This window comes from Gopherus evgoodei, chromosome 6 (genome assembly GCF_007399415.2).
Source record: "Gopherus evgoodei ecotype Sinaloan lineage chromosome 6, rGopEvg1_v1.p, whole genome shotgun sequence".
Taxonomy (NCBI): domain Eukaryota; kingdom Metazoa; phylum Chordata; order Testudines; family Testudinidae; genus Gopherus; species Gopherus evgoodei.
This window is the reverse complement of record NC_044327.1, coordinates 133,068,423-133,091,946: the sequence shown is the minus strand read 5'-3', so window position 1 is coordinate 133,091,946 and position 23,524 is coordinate 133,068,423. Positions and strand designations below refer to the sequence as shown.

General features: G+C 50.7%; 1 protein-coding gene across 5 annotated transcripts in view; it reads left to right on the top strand.

Annotated features, from left to right (window-relative positions):
• Positions 1 to 23,524, top strand: part of CNTFR (ciliary neurotrophic factor receptor) — a 474,506-nt gene that overhangs the window by 153,491 nt on the left and 297,491 nt on the right. Inside the window, exon 3 of one of the 5 annotated variants that reach the window (XM_030567634.1) lies at positions 13,234 to 13,366. The exons of the other annotated variants lie outside the window; for them this stretch is intronic. The gene's annotated coding sequence lies outside the window, so the exon portion shown is untranslated. The remainder of the gene's footprint in view (positions 1 to 13,233; positions 13,367 to 23,524) is intronic. 5 annotated transcript variants of the gene reach the window in all.

The following is a 23,524-nucleotide window of genomic DNA, read 5'->3' as shown; positions in this document are numbered from 1 at the left end:
CACAGCCGTGGACCACGACCCAGGGCGCTAGGCCCTGTACAGATGCAGCCATGGACCACGACCCAGGGTGCTAGGCCCTGTACAAACACAGAACAAGACAGTCCCTTCCCCAAAGAGCTGACAATCTAAGACAAGAGACAACAGCTGGATACAGACAGATGGGGGAGTGCTAAGAAACAACGAAATAATATTGCTCAGCGCAATAGGCAATGGTCTCAGCCCACCAGCAGTCTGTTGTCAAGTTGGTGGTGGTTTATTTCGAAGGCATAACAGGAAATCAGAGTTTTAAGGAGGGTCTTGAGAGTGGCTATGAGTTAGTTTTGGGGAGCATCTCCCAAGGGGTGAGGTGGGAGAAGGCACGAAGGGGCTTGTTTGAAGGGCCTTGAAAGTGAAGGCTGGGAGCTTACGTTCGATACAATAGAGAAGAGAGAGCCCGTGGAGGGCTGCAAAGATGAGGGTGACGTGATCAAAGCAACAGACTAGGAGAATAATCTTCCTAGCTCCCTTCTGGGTGCATATGAGTGGAGCTAGACTGTTCGTCAAGGCCACACCCAAGGATGTTGCAGGGAATCAAGACGCAAAATACGAGAGCCTGGACAAGAGTCTTAGCCGTGTGAGAGGAGAGGTGAAGTTGTATGTTAGAGATGTAATGCAGAAAGAATCTGCAAGACTTCAATACAGCTTAGATTCAGGGACGTAGAGAGGGGTCTGAGTTTGAGATAACACCCAGGTTCCAGGCAGGATGGTGGTGGTGTCCATGGCGATGGAGAAAGGAAATATCAGGGAGGGTCTGCGGGGGAAGATAATAGGTCTGATTTTGCCATGTTGAGTTTGAGCTGCCAGCTGGACATCCTAGGAGCTGTCAGAGAGGCAGGCTTAGATTTTAGATGGGCCGAAAGAGACAGGTCTGTGGCAGAGAGGTGGATCTGAGAGACCTCAGCTGAGAACTGGTAGCTGAATGTGTGTGTGCGGGTGAGATTACCCAGAGATAAGGTGTGGAGGGAGAAGAGAAGGGGAGTAAAGACAGAGCCCTGTGGCACCCCCCAGAAAGCTGAAGTGGGAGGTGAGAAGGATTCTCTGCAGGACACACTCTCTTCTCTCATTTTCTTCAATAACTAGGATGAAAACAGATGAGGTCATTGGATCTATACAGTCAGATTTGGCCTCTGTTTTATATTTACTAGGACTGCATTAGTTATGAATAATGGCTGGTCAAACTACTCGCGCTGAGCAATTTATCCACTGCATTTGGCCCTGTTTTCTGTCTGAATTGTCTGCCAACCAGTCCCAATTTTTAAAATCCATTTATTATTTGCAGTTGTTCGCTCAATAGTGTTTACAAATGTATTTGGGCCTCTGGGTTTTCGGGAATTGGGTATTAACTAGTTCGATTCCAGTGGTCGAGCTCCGGTTCGCCAAAGTCACCTGGAGCGATGTCTTGTCTCAAACTGGAGAAGCTCACCTTTAGAAGCAGGAGCAGTGCTAGCAGTGTGGGAGTCGCCCTGAAAGAAGGAGCCCCTCTAAACAGAGAGACCTTGAAGGCAAGAAGGTCTAGGACATTAAAAGATATTTGTTTTGTATGTTCCTCTTGTCTTCCTTTTGCCTAAGGGAAATCATTCTATTTGGCTACGCGCACACAGATCCCAACTTTTAAAATATATTGGTTCCTTCCTGGCTCATGGGGAGAGAGGAACTAATCCAAATTGTTTGGCTGTCTAGCAGACTTTACATCCAGTTTTAACTTGTCACATTCCGACCAAGTAACCATGGATATATAGATGGTGGCTGAGTCCAGAACAAATATCTGCATTCATGTATGGATAGCTGTGTTCTCACACGTAAGTTCCCTCTCCCCAAGCTTTGATGCACAAAAAAAAAAACAGTTGCCCAAATGTTTGTGGAGAAGTGAACAATACCCTATCCATGATGAAAACAAATCACGAGTTGGTTTCGTCCACCCTTGCCCGGCTCTGCTGGAGATGTGCAGTGCTCTTGTTGTTTTCTGGTGTGTTTCATTTTTGATCAGGGTGTATGCGAGATGCTTTTTTATCAGGGTGGATTTTAAGTTTTTCTGATGAGACTGTTCAAACTCTGTGATACCTCAAAGGGATGCTGTCAAGTTAAAATTCCCATGGCCAGATCTTGAAATCCAAACTGATATTACTCCGGTAAAACTCCAGTTGACTTCAGGGAGAGTTTTCATGCATTAGAACATAAGGTTTGGGCCCGTATGTTTTTAAAAAATGTCTTTCCCCCAGTGATGTCTAAGATAATTAAATAGTAAGAACAATAGGATAATAAGCTATAAAATGGAGACATATCAGGTGGAAGTGACAGAGTAGAGGGGGAGGGATAGCTCAGTGGTTTGAGCATTGGACTGCTAAACCCAGGGTTGTGAGTTCAATCCTTGAGGGGGCCACCTAGGGATATGGGGTAAAATCAGTACTTGGTCCTGCTAGTGAAGGCAGGGGACTGGACTCAATAACCTTTTAAGGTCCCTTCCAGTTCTAGGAGATTGGTATATCTTCAATTATTACCTTTTAGGAGGAGAAAGACCTGGGTGTATTGGTTGGTCACAGGATGACTATGTACCACCAATGTGATGGGGCTGTGAAAAAGGCTAATGCAGTCCTAGGATACATCAGGCGAGGTATTTCCAGTAGACAGAGAAGTGTTAGTACCATTATACGAGGCACCGGGGAGACCTCATCTGGAATACTGTGTGCAGTTCTGGTCTCCTGTGTTTAAGAAAGATGAATTCAACCTGGAACAAATGCAGAGAGAGGCTACTGGGATGGTTCGAGGAATAGAAAACCTGTCTTATGAGAGGAGACTAAAGAGCTTGGCTTGTTTAGCCTAACCACACAAAGGCTGAGGGGAGATTGATGTAGTTATAGATAACAATTTTGGGAGGAAGAGAAGTTATCGGAGTTAAGCACCATTGTGGACACAAGAACAAATGGATAGAAACTGGCCATCAACAAGTTTAGGCTTGAAATGAGATGAAGGTTTCTAACCATCAGATGAATGAAGTTCTGGAATAGCCTCCCAAGGGGAGCAGAAGGGGCAAAAAACCTACCTGGCTTGAAGACTGAGTTTGATAAGTTTATAGAGGGGATGGTATGACAGGACTGGCTACAATGGCATGTAGCCAATCTGCGGCTGGTAGCAACAAATATCTCCAGCAACCAACCTGAGATGGGACATGAGATGAGGAGGGCTCTGAGTTACTACAGAGAATTCTTTCCCAGGTGTCTGGCTGGTGGGTCTGGCCCGCATGCTCAGGGTCTAACTGATCGCCAGATTTGGGGTTGGGAAGGAATTTTCCCCCAGGTCGGATTGGCAGAGACCCTGAGGGTTCTTTGCCTTCCTCTGCAGCACAGGGCACAAGTCACTTGCAGGTTTAAACTACTGTAAATGGTGGATTCTCTGTCACTTGAAATCTATAAATCATGATTTGCAAAATTCAGTAACTCAGCCAGAGGTTAGGGGTCTGTTACAGGAGTGGAAGGGGGCTTGAGGTTCTGTGGCCAGGAATGTGCAGAAGGTCAGGCTAGATGATCACGGTGGTTCCTTAAAGTCTATGATTCTATTGTTTTCACCAAGTCTTTACTTACTCACAAACATAAGTGGAATTTTCCTCTCAAAACTGTGCGGTAGGATGTGATGTTATCCACATTTTACAGATGGGGAAACTGAAGCATAGAGCAATGAAGTGACTTGACCAAGGTCACACAAGGAGTCTGTGGTAGAGGCAGGAGTTGAAGATCTCCTGCATCTCAGTAAGTACCTGAAGCCTAAGACCAGCTTTCTGTCAGTTGTTGATTTTCAGTCACCACGGGAAATGAAAATTAGACCAGTCAGTCATACGTTTCATTGTCCAGTCAGCGTCTTGTGCTGGATCTTCTGGGCTGGGACAGGGGGGGCAACCTGGCCGTGCACAACCGTTTCCTGTGGACGTGCCACCTGTCCATTGGCGACATCCCTTGCACTACTGTTCGAGGGGTGGCACAACAGTCACTGTGGTGGCAATACGATACCCAAAAACTCCCTGCGGAAGGGGGAATGCCCAGCTGTCCAGAGGCAGGAGTTCTGGTCAGGTCCATTTATGGTGCATGGAGACTAGCCAATGAGATTGGGGGTCAGGGGCAGTGTTCAGAGAACAGCTGGTACCGGTAAACAATGCCTTCCACTCCCTATTGTTTCTTGGGGATCCATCATCTTAGTTGAGGAGGCCTGGAGCCTCTATGTTGAATATGCAGCTGGACACAGCCCCAAGCCCCATCAACCTGACGCCTAAAGTCTTTGCTCAACTTGTAAGAACGTCAGAATGGCCATACTGGGTCTGACCAATGGTCCATCTAGCCCAGTATCCTGTCTTGTACTTGGTGTAACGCCCACTGAGTGGGTAAGAACCAAGTGATGATGTCAGACTTTCTGCCTGACGATCCGTCCGTATGCCCAGCTGCCTGTTTTCCACCTGCAGTTTAGGAACATCTCGTGGAAAAGGGAGCACTGAGAATCTGCTACTGCATAGGTCACACTCTGTCTTCAGTTCCATCAACAAGCCGACAGGTCAGAGTGGCCATGAATTTTCTTCTTTTGATGCTTAACACTGGATAAATATCAGTGTATGTGGCTCGCCTTTGTTTGCTCCGTGCGGTCCTTGCCTTTGCGGGAAGGGGCTCAGATACTATGATAAAGAGCACGGTATAGGAACTTGAATAAATCAGAGACACTTCTCCCTGTTCTCCACCAAGTCGTCTGCTGAGCCAGGACTAAACTCTGGATTATCTTTCTCACTCCATCAGGAGGGCTGTGTAGGGCACCTGTTCTTTCAGAAGCTTTCCAAAGTTGTTTCCAAGTTTCGTGCCAGCCTCAGCTGCTTCTGAATCAGGTTAATCAAAGTCAACACTAGAGCCGGTCAAAGCATTTAGAATGTCTTTTCTTTTTTTAATTTCAAATATTTGGAAAATTTTACCCATTCTGTCAACTGGCCAGAAAATAGCATTGCCCTCCTCCTCCGCTTACCCCCTCCCCCCTGGAAAAGGTGTGTTAGATTTTTGATGGAAGTTTTTGGCTAGCTCTGCTTGGCACAATTTTGGAAAATCCAGTCTGAGATCAGCCACAAAATCTTCTGGCTTGCTTTCAGATTGTGGCAGTTGACAGATCCCTAGGTAGCTTAATTATTTTGTACTAACTGGGCACCATGGGAGTAATGGTGTCTTGAAAGGCTAGATTCATTTGATGGCAACAGAGGTACTGCTGGACAGTGCCATGTGGGTCGTGGGTGCTAGCTCAGATTTTGCGCACGTGTGTGCAGGCACATCTAAATATACCTGTAACAGGCTGACAGCATTTGTCTGAAGCATCCCATTTATACCAGCTGCTTAGAAGGGAGGTTGGAGGAAGATGATAGGATCTAGGGTGTGGGCTGAGCAGTCTGGAGGGAGGAATCTGGGTGCGACCAGCCTGAGAAGAAGGGTGGAGTTTAACTTTATAGAATCAGAAATGTACATCTGGAAGGGCTTTGAGAGGTCCAGTTCCCTGGCGCTGATGCAGGACGAAGGAAATCTAGACCATCCCTGGCAGGTGTTTGACTAATTTGTGCTTAAAAACTGCCAATGATGGAGATTCCACAACCTCTCTTGGAAGCCTGTTCCAGAGTTTAACTGCTCTTAGAGTTAGAGAAATGTTCATAATTTCTAACCTAAATCTCTCTTGTTGCAAATTAAGCCCATTACTTCTTGTCCTACCTTCAGTGGACTGGAGAACAATTGATCACTGTTCTCTCGATAACAGCCCTTCATGTATTATCAGTTCCCCTCTCAAGACTTATCATACCCAGGTTTTTAATGTTTCCTCACAGGTCCAGTTTTCTAATCCTTTTATCACTTTTGTTGCTGTCCTCTGGACTCTCTCCAATTTGTTCACATCTTTTTTAAAGTGCGGCACCCAGAACTGGACACAGTGCTCCAGCTGAGGTCTCACTACTGCCAGGCAGAATGAGACAGTTACCTCCTGTATCTTACGTACGGCATTCTTGTTAGTACATCCCAGTCAAATGCTTCTCCAAAGTGCTTGCAGACCCTGCCGGGCTGGTGCTATTGGCTGATTTGATCAGCACACTTTCCACTCCATCATCTGAATAGTACCAGATCCTTCCAGAACTCCGCATGATACGTCCTGCAGCCAGCTCTCCTGGAGCTGCACTTATATCTCACTGCACCCCTTTTTCGGTCCAGCAAGGGCAGCCACTCTAGGTTTCAGCTTTTAAGCCACCACCTCTCTTGGGTAAGGACCTTTGTCACTCTCCCTCCTGAATGAGGTTTGTCCAGGTTGCACAGTTCCTTGCCTACAATGATATTCTCAGTCGCCCAGACGGGTTTGCGTTCTCTCCAGAGACTCTGAATAGCATAATTGTCCACAGTGACAAGTTACCGTCCAGCTCTTTCTAAGCAAGCCCGTTTATTTTTAAGGTGGAAATGTTACAGAGAAAACAAGTTACAAATGACAAAAGAACCTATGCCTAAGCTGAAAAAGTTTTCCACAGGTCACCGCAACTCCTATCTCAGCCCTCTGGTTGGTGTCAGTCCTTTGAAACCCACAACTGGGTTTTGCCCATGGTTGCAAGTTCAGAAATGTCTCAGGTTCAGAACCAGAACAACCATGAATAGATCAGTCTTTCTTTCAAGCTGTTTGGACCACTGATTTTGGCCTCATGTAACCAGTGATCAGCAGATAATGGCCTGCTCTACAGAGCATAGCTTCAAAGACTGGGTTTTTGTAAACCAGAGGTGCAGAATTTGCATTCTCTTCTAAAACTTCCCCAGGAACACTTAATCACAGCCCATTCTTGTCTGGCACATTGTTCAATATTGTCCTTTGAAGTCCCAGGTCTCACATTTGTTGTATCTTCTGCATCGAGAGGTTACGTCCAATCCTGGCCCACGATAATACACACATACACCATTCATTTAATATCATGGACCACAAAGAGCCTTGAACTGATTTCAATAAGATCTGCCAAGGATATGGCAGGAAATTGCTATCACTCGGATGGCGGATGGCAGGGGATGAAAATGATTTTTCACAAATTCATTTTTGGCTAAAACATTCACGTTTTTGTCAACCTTTCTCCTCCCTCCCCCTCGACCCTGACAAATGTAACATGGTTGTGAGGGGCGGGGGTGGATGGTTGATAAAACCTTGAAATATTTTGTGGATTTGACCAAAAAATCATTTCCTGACCAGCATTAGTTGATATGCACTGCTGTGCTATAAACAAGAAATAATAATCAAAGGGACTCAGCTAACCCTAACTTACTGAACACACGATTGAGACCAAGAACATTGAAAGGCAAGGATTGTGTACTAGGATTCTTTAAGAATCGGTAGTGATAACTGAAAGCTGTACTCTGGAAATCAGGGGTCCATCAATGCATTCCCATTTTTTAACAATTATTTGAATGTTGTTCTCTAACCACAAGGAATAGACTGAGTAATTTCTCCAGTGGAGACCCAGGAAGGGCTTATAACACACTTCAGATATGGGTGGGATGAAATAAGCAATCTGAATAGTGATGACTTAAAGAGAGGGAGAAATATTTCCTTAGAGTGCTGTCTTGTGTGAGCATGGCTGGGGGATCTGGAGTTGTATCATCTAAGGATGAGAGAAGTTAAGGAAATGGAAGATGACTGAAATCTTTACTGCTGGAGCTATTTCTTTAAAAAAACAAAATTAAAATCCACACCTACACCCCGCTCTCATCCCCCTAGTTCTAATCCTGGAGCCAAAGGGAGAGAGAAATTGGTCAAGAGCCCCCGGAGGTCCATACAGAGAGTCAAAAACCAGTAGTCTGCAGAGGAAAAGCAGTCGACTTGGCAGGTCTGGCTGTTCGTTGAGGAGTTATTGCTTTGAAAGGCATAGACAGATCCGTTGGGAGTCATAGAAGAGTTGTTACTGGGGCTGGAAGTTATGATGGAGAATTGCAGTGGAGGATACGGAAACTCTTATAGAAGCTGCAGTAAAGCTAGATGAACCGATTGATCCATCTATCCAAGTACCCACAATTCGCACTGAAATCCTCTTGAAACAATCATACACATTTAGCAAAGGTAATAGAATTTTACCTGGAAAACTCAGCATGTGTCTGCTTCGTGCCTCCCACCTCTTGCCTGATGCCCTGCTATACATTGAGGCTTTTCCCGGTCATCAAAGGTCCTTCAGAAAATGTGACTTTGGGAAACTTAATCAGTGTCACAGAGTGTAGACCTAATATTTAGCTGTGACACTGTGACTAAGTTTCCCAGACCTGCAGAAGAGCTCTGTGTAAGCTCGAAAGCTTGTCTCTCTCTCACCAACAGAAGTTAGTCTAGTAAAAAATATTACCTCACCCACCTTGTCTCTCTAATATCCTGGGATTGACACAGCTACAACTACACTGCATGTAGGGAAACTGTTTCCCAAGAACTATCTCCCCCCCTCCCACCCCCCCAAAAAGTCTTTTGAAGAGCAATTAGGAACATAAATGCAAATTGCAAAAAAAAAAAAAATTTTTTTGTATATCAGCAAGAAGCCAAGGATAGAATCAAGGTGTGTTAATTGTTTCATTCAAAAGAACTCCCATGTTTCTAGCTCTTGTGGTTACAAAGAAAACCTTCTAAATGTGAAGAGAAGGTGATTGATGCAGAGATGTCTGCCTGAATCTGTAGAGAGCCTAGAGTCCCCGCTGTGGTCACCAACTCATACACTGATACTTTGAGTGGCCACCTTGCTCCTTATTTCACTTCTCATCGTAGCAGGGAAGAGAGCAGAGGAAGTTTCATGTTTGGAAGCATGTTCTAAGCTGGGGAGGGAGGTAAGGAAGGAGCATGCAGGACTGCAGGGGGTGAAGAGATGTACAGGTGTTTATCCATAGCTGGTGGGACTCCAGTGTGTGAAGGGACAGCACGACTGGTTTCATTTTCCAGAAGTGATGGTCTTCTTTCGAGGGTCTGGGGAACACTGACCTAAATGATCCTAGAGACACAAGGTAGGGGAGGTGATATCTTTTATTGGACCAACTCCTGTTGGTGAGAGAAATATTTCCAATAAAAGACATTACTCACCTGCCTTGTGTCTCTGACATCTGGGGACAGACATGTCTACAACAACGCTGCATGCTAAATGATCCTAGTCAGAGACAGGCTGCGGAGGAAAACTGTGCCTTGCTAATCTAGTAGACTTTTTGATGGTGTCAGTAAAAGAGTGTTTTTTCTTTCCTCCGCCTTCAGGGTAGGGCCCTCATTTCAGGCTCCTGAGCTGCCCAGAGGTAGAGCTGGGGGAGAATGGAATTTCTGCCCCACAGGATATACCCAGATTTTGAAATTTTGTCCTGAATTAGAGCGAAAAGTCAAAATCTTGGACTTCTTTGTGAGTTGAAATGGTATGAAATATTTTATCTAATTTTCTTGAAACACTTTTATATATTATTATAAAGTCAAAACTAAACATGTTAGTTTCCCATCAAACCTTTTGCCCTAATTGCTAAGTCCCCACAAAAGATATCAATTTTGTCAGATCTTAGAGCCACAGGGTTAGAAGGGACCACAAGGGCCATCTAGTCTAACCCTCTGCTGAGATGCGTTTTCCAATGGGAAGCTATTCTGTCAGGGAAATTGCAGTTCAGCTTTCCTCCAGGGTGTGAGCTGGGGAGGACCCTTCCCTTAGGAAGAGCTCTGCTGCCTGAGTGCATCCTCATTGATGCACTCTCCCAAGGGAAAGGGTTCATTCACAACCCCCAGCCCCTTGCTGGGAAGGCTGAGTAGGTGAGCCCGCCGGATGCAGTCAGTGCTCTGGGTCTCCTTTGCATTGCAGAACAGATCATGGTGGAGCTAAGTGGGGGTTGGGGCGTGACCTGCACCCCTGGGGCCTTTAGTAAGGGTGACACTTTTTCAAGCCTACCATGCAATTGATGAAAGGTGTGTAGGACAGAAATTTTCACATGGGATGGGACAGCAAGCCTGCCCTATGCTCCCCGCCCTCCACAGAAATGGCTCCTGTCCTGCAAGGCTGGGCCCGGCTCCCCAGTACGGCCATTGCAACCTGGCGCATGGGGTCCCGTGGCGCTGAATGCTTGTGCGCCAGGTCGTAATGCCACTCGCTCCCCAGTTGCTCCTCCATCTTGACGGGGCTGCAGCTGGGCCAAACCTGAATGTGGCGGCGACCCCATGCGCCAGGTCACAGTGCCCGGACTGGGGAGCCGGGCCTGCCACTGGCTCAGCAGCGCACCCCCAATGAGCCATCGCCCTCTCTGCCGGCTGCCAAACCTGGCTCCGTCACTGAGAAAAGATGCATGAAGGGAGGGTGGATGTCCAGCCCTCCCCTTTGCTGGGCAAGAGGGGTTGCCTAGCTGCCAAACTCAGGGGCTGGGGCAGGAAAAGGACAGTTTTTTTTCTAAGCAGAGAACTGGGCTGCAAGTGGTACCTGGTTTTTGACTGGTTAAAGCAGGCGGGGGAGGCTGGGAGGGGCCAGGTCAGCTGGGGACGCCTCCTACCTACCTCGGACGGCTGCAGCTCCCAGCCCTGGCTCTGCAGGAAAAGCAGCAAGCGACAAGGGAGAGGGTGGAAGAGGAGTGGGTGGGGCCTTGGGGAAGAGGCGGTGAGGCAGGGGCAGGGCTTTGGGGAGGAAGAGGCGGGGCAGGGGAGGTTTAAATATTACCAGGTTGGTAACCCTCGAGTAGTGAGAGTCCCCAGAGAGGGTGAGGAGAGGCCTGTGAGGGTGGTGTTTTCCCAAGTGGGCAATGGTGCCATAGCCACCAAAGGTAGTAGCCTGCGTTCTCCCTGCTACCGCCCCGACCCAGCAAAGCTGGCGCGTGCACAGTGTGGAGGTAAACAAATTACGCTCACTAAATACCCGACTCCACCTTGACTGCTTGGGCCCCATCTGGGAAACCAACCTGTCAGGTTGCAGAATTTGCAGCAAAGCTTCCCGCAGCGAGTAGCTTCTGTTTGCTCAGAACCTTGTCGGGCTGATACCGAGCATTAAAAGGTGAACTTTCCATGCTGGCCCCTGAAATCTGCCGCTCCGTTCCTGAGCGTCAGCCCTTCTTTCTGAGGGTGCTGGGGGAGGTCAGCCTGCTCGGTTTCTTTCTGCAGACCAGGTCTAAGTGGCTGTCCGTAGGGCTTCTTGGATGATGAATGGAGCCCAGCTCCCATGCTACGTCCCAGCCGCAGTGGCCCGCACAAGTTCAGCAGGGTTGCGCCATCACCTGCTCGTTTATTTATTTGTGTATTTTGGACCAAAAAACCAATTGTGCCCGGAGAAATCAATAGCCCAGCCGAGCGTCAAAGTTATTAACTCTCAAACAAAAGCATCGGGGCTGATGGGAAGGAGGACGAATGTCAATTTTCCCTGCAAATGTTATTACAGGGAGCCTTCAAAGAGTGTTTTATTTAGCAAATCAAGGCTATCAGAGGCAGTTAATCCCTCGCCGGGGGAAGGGAGGGGGAGCGGGGAATTGAATTATTTATCTGTTAAGGTGGCCCAGTGTAAACATGTAGGTTGAAGGACAATGCTATCAGACCAGTTAGGGTGGGGATCTAGGCTGTCAGCACAGAATAATAACATGCCGTTTATGAAAGGGAATCTCTCTCTCTACCCATCCACAGTCGCGCTTGTCTCTGGTGTGGGCAGTTCTCCCTGGGAAGTCTGAATCTGTGCGGAAGGAAGGGGCTCTTGCAGGGCTCTGCATAAACTCTTTTGAAGCCACAGTCCTTGGGAGGTGGGTGGTGAAGGGAAAAGCTCAGTTATGCCGAGCGATGTTCTGGCTGCAGACAACACAGGCAGGACAGAAGCGCCTGAACACGTGCACTGGCTACTCCTGGGAGAATTCTGTGCCAAAAAATGAAAAATTGGGTGCAATTCTGCATATTTTATCAAAATAACACCATATAATCACACCAGTTTCAATGATTTTGGTCATTTATTTCAAAATACCTGTCAGCAAGTCTGTAACAGTACGGACACACACTGTCACACAACAATTCCCCCAGGAGCAGAGTTAAAGAAACCTCTACAACAACCCAGGTCCCGTTTCTCTGCCCCTCCCACTAGAGCCCAAATGTGGGGTGCCCCCACAGCCCAGACACCTGCACCCCTTGCTCCCCAGAGCCCAGGGATCCAGAGGGAGAAAGTGCCTGATGCCAGGTCCCAGGCTTGTGTGGAGTTTCCTGCATGCCGCTTCCTTCCTTCAGGGCATGCTGAGAACTGCAGAGGTCAGGAACCCTCCATTTCCCTCCCATTTTCCCTGGCAGTGTCTTCTATTTGCAAACTGGGCTCTGCTGGGTCCAGCAGCCCCCAGTGGCAGCCAGCAGCTCTGCAGCCCATTTCTGTGGTGGGGGGAAAAGGAAATTCTGCACACACATTTAATTTCTGCTTAAATTCTGCGTATGCAGTGTTGCAGAATTCCCCCCAGAATAATTGGCTACACTATGTATGAAGATGCAACCTGCTTTCTCCCCATGCCACCAGTCCCAGATCCCTCCTTTGGGGGACAGGGATGTCTGGCTCCACCTTGGAGATCCTGATGAGGTATCCCTTATGTGTGAATGAATTGCTAGTAAAAACTGCCCATGCCCATTCTCCTACCCACCCCTTCCGTGCCCAGAGACAAACCGACCTGCAGTCTTGGCCCCGAAGGAAGAAATCAAGATCAATTGCAGATGAAATGAAGCAAATGGCATTTTTATGCTCATCTCTTTATTCTGGGCTGGTGCTTCACATTGCGTTAGATCTCTTCAGACGTGTCTTTTCTCTTAATGGGGAATGGCACGTAATTAGGCCATCCACTGGGGCTGCCCCAGTTTTAAGACCGTGCATTAAATCTTAAAAAAAATAAAAGCTATATCAGCCCTTTTCCCTGCTATTTCCAATGTAGACAACTCGCTGTGTAAAATATATGACCAAGGTCAAAGCTGATATTTGAAATCCCAGCTGCGGTAGAGGAGCCAGCTTTGTAGCATATGAAATGTCCTTGGTGCCCTGCCACATCCCGAATGTGCAACGTACCGTGCAGTGTGTTTCCTGATCCGTCATCTAAGACCAACATGGGGAATGTTTCTTTGTTTATTGCCCCCAGCCCGGGTTCTCCTATTCATCAGTCCTGCAAAGAAATCGGTTCTTTTTATTAAGTCTTTGCAACCTGTCAGTACAATTGCCACCCCGGGTGGGCGCTCTTCCCTCTGTTTTAGGTCGCAGCCAGGGACCTCGGATCGCGCTCCGGCAGGCTGCAATCCTGGAAGTAGCCTCTTTCCGATGGGATGTAAATACTCGTGTCCTGACCAGCTATGACCAGGAAAGTTCCCGTGATACTTCGTGCAAGAGGTGCTGGTGAGAGAGAAATCCAAGCCGTTAGCGTGGGCCTGCCTGAATCACTTGGGTACAGTGTTCTGTGTCGAACTGTTGTTGCGCTGTGCAGCGTTACAGTAAGCGGTTGACTTCCGTGTTCTTTCCCAGAGGTGTCTGCATTGTGGCAGCAGGTGAAAACTCCTGAATCTAGGATCCTGCTTGCTTTCTCTCCCTCCTCCCCTCCTCCCTTTAAAGGAAGATCCTTATGACTGACTTTGCACCAAACTGTAGCCCCTTTCCGAAGGTCTCAAAGTGCCTTACAAAGATTGTCAATTGTCTGTGTCTCCATTTTACAGCGGGGCAAACTGAGGCAAAGAGCGGTTGGCTTTCCTGAGGTCACACGGCTGGGCAATGCCAATGCCCCCTCCAATGGAGCACACTGACAGGGTACTTAAGGTTATTACAGGGAGAGTGGGCACCTCCTCCCAGAGGCTGCAAAAAATGGGGCAGCTTAGCACGATCTTTGGCAAACCCTGCCGCTGTACTGCCTTTGGCTCAGGACTGGCGTCGCCAGCAAGGACTGCATGTCGGGGTCTGAAAGGAAAGCTTTGCTCTCTGAGCAGAAAGAGAATACACCCAGCGTCTCTTCTGCTTGCTGGCTCAGCCTTGACCGGTATGCCAGCACAGCAGAGTTGTTATTATTATCCTAAGGAACAAGGGAAGCCTTCCAAGCAAGGTGTCTGGATAGAGTCTCACTAGCATTGCTGTAGATCCAGTGGAAATCCAGATCTAGATGGCTGGAAGTTCACAGTTCTCCTCTGTTAGCACAGCATGCCCTAGAGCTCGTCCCAAAGCTTTGCACAGAATACAGGCCTGTCTCCTTTTGGCACTGGATCTTTTCACCTCACACCAGTTGTCTCATCCCATTGGTAGCCTTGCTTCGGTGCCTGGTGACCTGGCAAGATCATGGTGTTGCCTCAGGACAACATGTTACAATGCTGCCTGTGTTAATTTCAGGGCCCTAGATTTGACTTGGTGCAGAGTTTCCCCTTCCCCCCTCTCCCCCCCGGATGCAAAGTTTGGAAACAAGGAGGTGCATGCTGCAGGTCACCGTGCTGACGCCTGACCATTTTTGCATGTGCAACTTGGATGCACCTTTTCTTCGGAAAATGTAGCCCATTGACATGTTATCCCTGGTGCGACTTTGCCCGGGTGCAGGGGGAGTGAATGGTACCAGCACGGCTACAACAACACTGCACAGTCCAAAGCAGCGGCTCTTCTCCACAATCCAGCCTTCTGCTTCCTCAGTAACTGTTCCTAGCTTAGCAAATTTGAGTGTGGCCGCCTCTCCCTGTGGGATTACAGTGGAGAGAGGCAGCAGGACAGAGCCCAATGTCTCCTGAGAGCAAAGAGTGATTTTCCCTTAGCGGGGTCCCAGAGAAGATGTACTAGCAGTGCCATGTAACAGTTGGACGTTTGGCAAAACTGTGTAGTTATGTCCCCTGCTGAGCTTCTGCCACCCCCCTGTTCTGTTCATCCAAACGCTGGCCCAAAGGTAAGTGACTCTGTCCAGCATCCTGGAACAAACCTGCGTTCTTCAGAAATGGACCTGTCAGCTCCCAGAACATAGAGCTCTATCTCCGGAGGTAAAGGAGAGCTCTCTTAGCTGTAGGAATAATGCCTAGCTCTTATATAGCACTTTTTATCAGCAGATCTCAAATTGCTTTACACAGGGACAGCTGTAGCATTATCTCCATTGTACGGATGGGGAAACTGAGGCACAAGTGAAGTGATTTGCCCAAGGTCACCCAGCAAGCCAGTAGCAAAGCCAGAGATGGAATTTCCGAGTGCCCAGTCCAGTGCTCTGTGCTCTAAACAACGTTGTGTTCTCCTCTCTGTGGGCCATTCTGACACACACAGAATGTACGCAGGCAGTCCCTGAACTGTTACCCCGATTACCATAATGTTTAGCTTCTGATCAGAACTGCTTTCACACCGCCAGCCAAAGTGGTGGAAAGATAGTCATAGAATCTTAGGGACCTCGAGAGAGGTCTTCTAGTCCAGTCCCTGCACTCATGGCAGGATAGGGTTTGTCTGCAAAATGACTAGTATTGTTTGAGTTTTGTTGTAGCAGCACTTTGAGGCTTTGGTCAGGGATTGGGCCCTGCTTGTATTCAGTACTGTACAAATGCAGGACAAAAAGATGGTTTCTGCCCCAAACGAACTTACAGCCTCAGCAGCAGAACCTGTTGCAGTTTAGCCTCAAATGTTTGGTGAGTGCGCACTGACACAAAAGTGCTTTGTTTGCAGTGTTGCTGTGGCAGACATCTCGTCCTGGCCCGTCTGCCTGCTGGTCTGTGATTCCTGGCAGGCCAGCACGCCACAGTTCTTTGCTCCAAGACTTGTGCTCAGCAGGTGAAATTGCTACAATCTCGTCCTTGAGCAAAATTACAAATTCTTGCAGAAAACACGCTGAAACCCCCAGCGTTTTATTTGACACAGGGCAGTTTGCAAAGTGAAACTTCATATTTTTGCTGAGCTCTGGTCCTGATCAAATAGCTGGACTGGGCAAGGCACCAGAAAGTGGGGAACAATCCTGCATTAGCCCCTGGAGAGAGTTAATAGAATTTTTCCATCCTGAGTTGTAGGATTCTAGGATGCTATGAAATATCCTCTCCATCTAAACCACAGCTCTGCTCATGGTCTTACTCAAATCTAACTTCTCAAAAGCAGCCAGGTTTGTCTCATTAAATCTCCTGCCTTTCTGCTACTAAACTGAAAATGTAGCCTGGCGATAAGGTTGCAGGTCTGTAGACTGTGGAATTGCCTCCCGAGGGAAATGATGGAAGCTTCATTGCTGGGAGCATTGACTGATTTTCCAGCTCTACTAGGGAGGGAAGATGGGAGCCAGGACTCCTGGGTTCTCTTCCCAGCTCTGCCAAAGCCTTCCTTGGTGACCCATGGCAAGTCACTCGCTTTTCTGTGCCTTTATTTTCCCATCTGTTAGGGGGGATAATACCTTCACTCATGGCAGGGGGAAGGCTCAGCTAATTCATTAGCATTTGTGAAGGGCTTTGAAATCCTTGGATGGTAGATACTAGAGAAGGAAAATACTTTATTGTGGCTGGATGGCAGGTTTGGCCAAGATCTCAGAGACTGAGTGCTCCCCCCTCCCCCCGTCTCCCACAGACTTTAAAGCAGCAAGCCAGCTTAAATCCCTGGTGCATAACGGAGTATCAGAGACACTCAGAAACATCCTCGCTCCACCGCAGTGGTAGTTACCATTAAAAAGTCAGCTGGGACTAGAACCCTGGAGTCCTTACTGCCCGTCCTGTACAACTAGAACTGCAACAGCCCAGGGACCGTGATCTGGTGCCCAATGGCAAATGTTGACCTCTGGTTGGTGACAAGAGCCACGTGGATGGTGTTTGATATTTGGCTGTGGATGTGCTTACCCCACAGGCCTGCTTATTCCTTAGGTCCTTATTTCTTATCGCGCCCCAAGCTAAACTCAGCTGTTTTTCCCCAGCTGCTTTCTGCGAGACGCCGCTGTGCGAGTGTCTCTGGGTGGGTGTACGTGTCATAACTGTTTTTCCATTATTAAACTCTGAGATGACTCCCTGCTCAGGAGTGAGCAACCTGAGCATGCTCCGGTTGGAATGGTGTGTGCAATGTAGCTGTCCAAAAACTCATTTCAGGTGAGAATCACTCAACATCTGTGCTGGAAAAGCAGACGCCTTTGTTCAATGACTCATGTCCTTTTCCAGACTCATTAACATCCTTCCATTTGTTCAGGGTGGTAAATCACTCCTTGTCCTGGTGGGGAGTTTGCTTTCTGGAATGGGTTGTGGGTTCGCTTGGCAGGATTCATTCCCCCACGTTTTCCTGTTGCATGGTGGGATGAGTGTGCGTTGCTCTCGATGTGCAAGTGCATGTGATAGCAAAGGGAAAATGGGCCCCGACAGTAGAGTTTGTACAGAGTGCATGACTCAGAATACTCCTTGGAAAAGGACTGTCCCACATGTGTTGAGGAGGGGAAATGTTTGCAGAAGACCACAGGGCAGCGTGTCCATATGAACACAACATGGAGGACCACAGGCCATTTGCCGCCTGAGTGTTGCTGCTGATTTGATTAGTGCCAGCCGTGTGCTCCACACACTGCAATAAGCATGGTAAAGACAGTCACGGCTCCAAAGCACTTTATGGTCTAAGAGACGTGCTCCAAGAACTGAATTTCCCTTTTGCAGGAAGTTTTGCTGTTTCAAAATTCCTTTCCAAATTGAAACATGGAGTTGTGATAGCGCAAACTTTAATGAAACAAAAAAATCCCCACCCCCGTGTTTTCAACAGGAAACACCCCAAGGAAAAGTGTGGATGTTTTTCGATCCAAACAAAATGTTCCACCCTAGGGTTGAAAAAGAAATTTTTCGTTTCAAATCGACATTTCAAAAAAAAAAAAAAAAAACTGTTTCATTTCAAATTGACGTTTCAAAAGGAACATTTTCATTTTGATTTTCCCAATCAAAAACCGGGCGGGGGGGAGGAAACTACCATTTTCCTGAGGGGAAATTTCAGTGTTGACAAAAAAGATGGTTACTCACCTTTGTAACTGTTGTTCTTCGAGATGTGTTGCTCATATCCATTCCAGTTAGGTGTACGCGCCGCGCGTGCACATTCGTCGGAAAACTTTTACCCTAGCAACTCAGTGGGCCAGCAGGTCGCCCCCTAGAGTGGCGCCACCATGGCGCTCCATATATACTCCTGCCGGCCCACCCGCTCCTCAGTTCCTTCTTGCCGGCTACTCCGACAGTGGGGAAGGAGGGCGGGTGTGGAATGGATATGAGCAACACATCTCGAAGAACAACAGTTACAAAGGTGAGTAACCGTCTTTTCTTCTTCGAGTGATTGCTCATATCCATTCCAGTTAGGTGAATCCCAAGCCTTACAAAGGCGGTGGGGTCGGAGTGAAATGTGGCAGAATAAACTGCTGAGCCAGAGGCTACAGCCTCTCTTGACTGCTGAACCAGGGCATACTGCGAAGCAAAGGTATGGACCGAGGACCAATGGAGCTTCGCGACAGATCTCGTGGGTAGAAACACGAGCCAGCAAGGCGGCAGATGAAGCCTGAGCCCTGGTAGAATGCACGTTGATGTGGCTAGTGGAAATATGAGCCAAATCATAACAAGTGGGGATGTCCGCCATCACCCCAGATGAGATCCTCTGAGAGGAGAACAAGCAAGCCCTCCCTTTGGCCCGCTACCGGGATAGAGCTGGGGCACCTTAGGAAATGGTTCTGTCAGCACAATATAATGCGAGCACTCCACAGATGTCCAAGGAGTGCAACGGTTGTGCCCATTGCGTTGAACTGTGGGTAACATGAAAAGCCAAAACCACCTTAGGGAGGAAAGCCGGGTGCGGTCATAACTGCACCTTGTCATTGTGAAACCTAGTGTACGGCGGAACCCCCGTAAGAGCTCTGATCTCAGAGACCCGTCTGGCCAAGACTAGGTTGAGGTCCCAGGTCGGGGCTGGGCGGCGCACCCGAGGGTGCAAGCGCTCCAAGCCCTTGAGGGACCTCGAACCCATAGAGCGTGAGAACACTGAACGTCCATCTCAGCCTGCTGGAAGGTAGAGATGGCTGCTGAGTGTATCCTCAGCGCTGATACCGCCAGGTCCTGCCGCTGAAGGCCAGAGGCAGGCCAAACCAAGGGGATCGAGACCTCAGCAGGAGCAAGATCGAGCGTATTGCAGCTGTAAAAGAAACGCTTCCACCTGGCCCGGTACGTTGACCAGGTGGACGGCTGCCTGTCACCCCGACTCAGGTACGAAGCAGCCACCGTGAGGCGAAGAGGCTGCAGGTCCGAGTGACGAAGCCTGTCGTTGCCCTGAGTGATGAGGTCTGGGCTGACAGGCCGAGTAACGTGGTATGTCAGCGCTGCCTGGACCATTCTGGAGTGATCATGATGATGCACGCTCTGCCCCTGCGGAGTTTGAGCAGGACCTAATGAACCAGTGGGAACAGTGGGAAGGCATAATGCAGTTGGCCTTTCCACGGCATCAGGAATGCGTCCAAGATCGATTCCGAGGAGAGATCTTGGAAGGAGCAGAACACCTGGCATTTCCTGCTCTCGCGGTGAGCGAACAGGTCTGTGTGAGGAAACATCTCCACTTCCGGAAAGCGGGACGCCTCACATGGGGCAGAGTGATCACTCGTAAGGCAGGAAAGACCTGCTGAGGCAAAGAGTTAGGACGTTCCAAACGCCTGGGAGAAAGGACGTTGCCAGCTCCATCGAGTGGGCCATGCCAAAGACCCGGAAATGGATGGCCTCCTGACAAAAAAAGGGGGGGGGGAGGACTATGTCCCCCCTGAATACTTATGAAGCACCTGGTCGTTGTGTTGGCTGTAAACACCGAGATACAACGGCCTCGCAGCTGCCGCTGGAACCCCTGGCATGCCAGGCGGACTACTCTCAATTTTTGGGGCATTGAGGAGGAATGCCAGCTCCCTAGAAGACCAAAGGCCTTAAGCTCAGAGGTGACTATGAACACTCGAGCAGAGAGATGAGGCGTCCGCCGTCAGGGGCAGTGAGCCGGACTTGGAGAGGACGGAGGCGGAGCTTGGCGTGTTTGGTTACAAACTTGCGGGCAACCATGGACCCAGGAGACTGAGACAAGAACGAGCTGAGGTCGTTGGGAAAGCCTTCAGACCTCAGATGATTGTTGCCATCGCCTAAAATCTCAGTTGCGATAAGCAGGCTCCGGCTAGGTAGGAGACCAGGATAGCCCCTAGGGAGCCCAACCTCTGCGTGGGGACCAGAGTGGATTGCTCTATAATAAACAGCAGGCCTTGACCTGTGAATAAGACCGTGGCGATGCCCACGCGCTGAGTGGTTTGTGTCTCAGAGTCTCCGTGGATAAGCGAATCGTCCAGATACGGAAAAACGCATATCCGACATCAGCGACGGTAGGCGGCGACTATGGCCGTAAACCGGGAGTATTGACTGTCGGCTATAGAGCGGAGGCATCTCCCGTGCGGAGGGAAGATGGCATTGCGAAAGTACGCGTGCTTCATATCCAGGGCGGCACCGCAGCCCCCAGGAGGCAAGGATGGAATAATGAATCTCAGGGATACCATGCAGAACTTCAACCTTATCCTAACCCGGCTGAGTCCGTGCAGGACCAAGAAGGTCTGAGACCTGTGTTCGAGTGGGGGACTAGGGCATAACGGGAGTAAAACCCCTTGCCCCTTTCGTCCGCTGAAGGGGGACAGGGCTGGAGCAAATTAAAGGTGGTACCTATGCTCCATCGTGCGCAGGACCCAGCGATCTGAAAGTAACTGGGGCCATGCCAGGAGAAAGCGGGATCGGGATCCCGTCCTGCGACTGGTACACCGCCCTCAGGTGAACCTTGGAAGGTCCGTCTTTGGTCCCAGTGGTAATTGCGAGGGACCTTGACTTTGGCTCTTCAGGGGTCCTGACGTTCGTCTGCGACCACCTTGGCCCTGCCGTTTGCCAGAGTTCTGCCTCTGGCTAGGCACAGAGTATGGCGGCTGGGGCCAGAAAGGCCTGCGTTTTGTCGCTGGCGTATACATGCTGAGACGCATTAGGACCCTATTGCCCACCAGACTTCGCAGTCTGGGGCTGTCTCTGCCGCGAAGATGCCTTTACCAACAAAGGGTAAATCCTGAATGGCATACCGCAGCTCCGGCCGGAGGTTTAAAACCTGAAGCCATGAAATGCACCTCACGGCGACACTCAAGGCCAGAGTGCCGGCCGCAGAGTCTGCTGCGTCCAACGAGGCCTGGAGGGACGCTCTGGGAACCTTCTTTCCCCCCGTCCTCCAAGACGGCAGCGAACTCCAGGTGGAAGTTTTGAGGGAGAAACTCCTTCACTCAGGTGCTATAATTATCGCAGCTAAGCAAGGCTTGTTGCTTTGCTACCCCGAGCTGCAGGGCCCCTGCAGAGTACACCTGGCGGCCAAGCCTGTTCATTCGCCAAGCCTCTTTCTGCTTCGGGGCTGGCGCCCGCTGGCCATCATATCAGGATCGTGGTCCTGAGCATAAAATCTGCGCATATGGGATGACACGGATGCGTGTCCGGATGGCCATGGAGGTACTAAAAGAAGGCACAGGCAGAGTCTCTGACTCACTCGGACCTTGCCCAACTCGGCACCGGGGACCGGCATCGGGAGGCGTATCGGTACCTGGAACGAGATCCAGACCCGCAACCAGAATGGTGTCGGGAGGTCGACCGAGATCTCGAGGCTCGGAGAAGGGCTACAGGAGTCAAGGTACCTGCCCCGGTGCCAGAGGTCAGAACGGTGCCGATAGCGGGTCGGCGAACGGGATACCGACCGGTGCAGCGAGTGTGACCAGTACCGAGGAAAACAGCACCGGGACTGCCAGTGGTGTCCGGCGTGCCGACAGGACTTGGAGTGTCTGCGGGACCGTGATCGTGAACGGTGCCGCTCTGCTGTGCTGACAGGGGAGAGTCCCCTGAAGAGCCTGTATTACCCGTACCGGCGGTGCCCGGGTCAGGCAGCACTGACTCTGTCATGGCACTGAGAGCCCTCGCCGTTGGTAACATCTCCGGCGTGAAGGGAACAGCAGGCTCAACCACAGTGCGTACTGGGGAGCTGTCAGGCACCGGATTCGACGGCCCTCGTGGGACCGGGATCCACGGTACCGAGGTCATCAGAGCCTCGGTAGGTGTCGGTGCCAGGCGATCCGAGTTAGATAAGCTGTCTGGCTGCGGTGCCGTCAGCACTGAAGCAGCGGGAGTAATACGCTCAACCACGGCGCGTGCCGGGGAGCCTTCGGGCACCGGATTCGATAGCCCTTGTGAGACTGGAATCGACGGTGCCGATGTTGTCGGTGCCTCAGAGGCGTCGGTGCCGGGCAATCCGACTAGACTAGCCCTCTGGCTGCGGTGCCGTTGGCATGGAAGCAGCCGGAGCAGGAGCTCAACCACGGCGCGTGCCGGGGAGCCGTCAGGCACCGGATTCTACGGCCCTTGCGGGACCGGGATCGACGGTGCCGACGTCATCGGTGCCGCAGCAGGTGTCGGTGCCGGGCGATCCGACTTAGACTAGCCCTCTGGCTGCGGTGCCGTTGGCACGGAAGCAGCCGGAGCATTAGCTCGACCACGGCGCGTGCCGGGGAGCCGTCAGGCACCGGATCCTACGGCCCTTGCGGGACCGGGGATCGACGGTGCCGACGTCATCGGTGCCGCAGCAGGTGTCGGTGTCGGGCGATCCGACGTAGACGAGCTCTCTGGCTGCGGTGCTGTTGGCACGGAAGCAGCAGGAGCAGTAGCTCAACCACGGCGCGTGCCGGGGAGCCGTCAGGCACCGGATTCTATGGCCCTTGTGGGACCGGGATCGACGGTGCCGACGTCATCGGTGCCGCAGCAGGTGCCGGCGCCGGGCGATCCGACTTAGACGAGCCCTCTGGCTGCGGTGCCGCTGGCACGGAAGCAGCAGGAGCAATACGCTCAACCACGGCGCGTGCCGGGGAGCCGTCAGGCACCGGATTCTACGGCCCTTGTGGGACCGGGATCGACGGTGACGACGTCATCGGTGCCGTAGCTGGTGCCGGCGCCGGGCGATCCGACTTAGACGAGCTCTCTGGCTGCGGTGCCGCTGGCATGGAAGCAGCAGGAGCAGTAGCTCAACCACGGCGCGCGCCGGGGAGCCGTCAGGCACCGGATTCTACGGCCCTCGTGGGACCGGGATCGACGGTGCCGACGTCGTCGGTGCCGGGCGAGCCATCTTAGACGAGCTCTCTAGCTGTGGTGCAGTTGGCACAGAAGCAGCAGGAGCAGCAAGCTCTACCACGGCGTGAGCCGGGGAGCTGCCAGGCACTGGATTCCGTGGTCCTGGGGGACTGGAATCGACGGAGCCGAAGTCATCGGTGCCTCTGCAGGTGTCGGTGCCGGATAACGCAACTTAGGTGAGCTCTCTGGCTGCGATGCAGGTGGCACGGAAGCAGCGGGAGCAGGGGGCTCAACCACGGCGCGTGCCGGGGAGCCGCCAGGCACCAGCAGGAATCGTAGGCTCTCTCGACCTCGGAAGAAGGGAGCGGTGCCGAGTCGACATCGGTGCCGGCGACGGTCGGTGCCGAAAGGCCTTGGTAGTACCGGCGGGGTCCGGTGCCGAGGAGGCGCTTCTGCCCGCCGCTTGAACATCGCTCGGCGC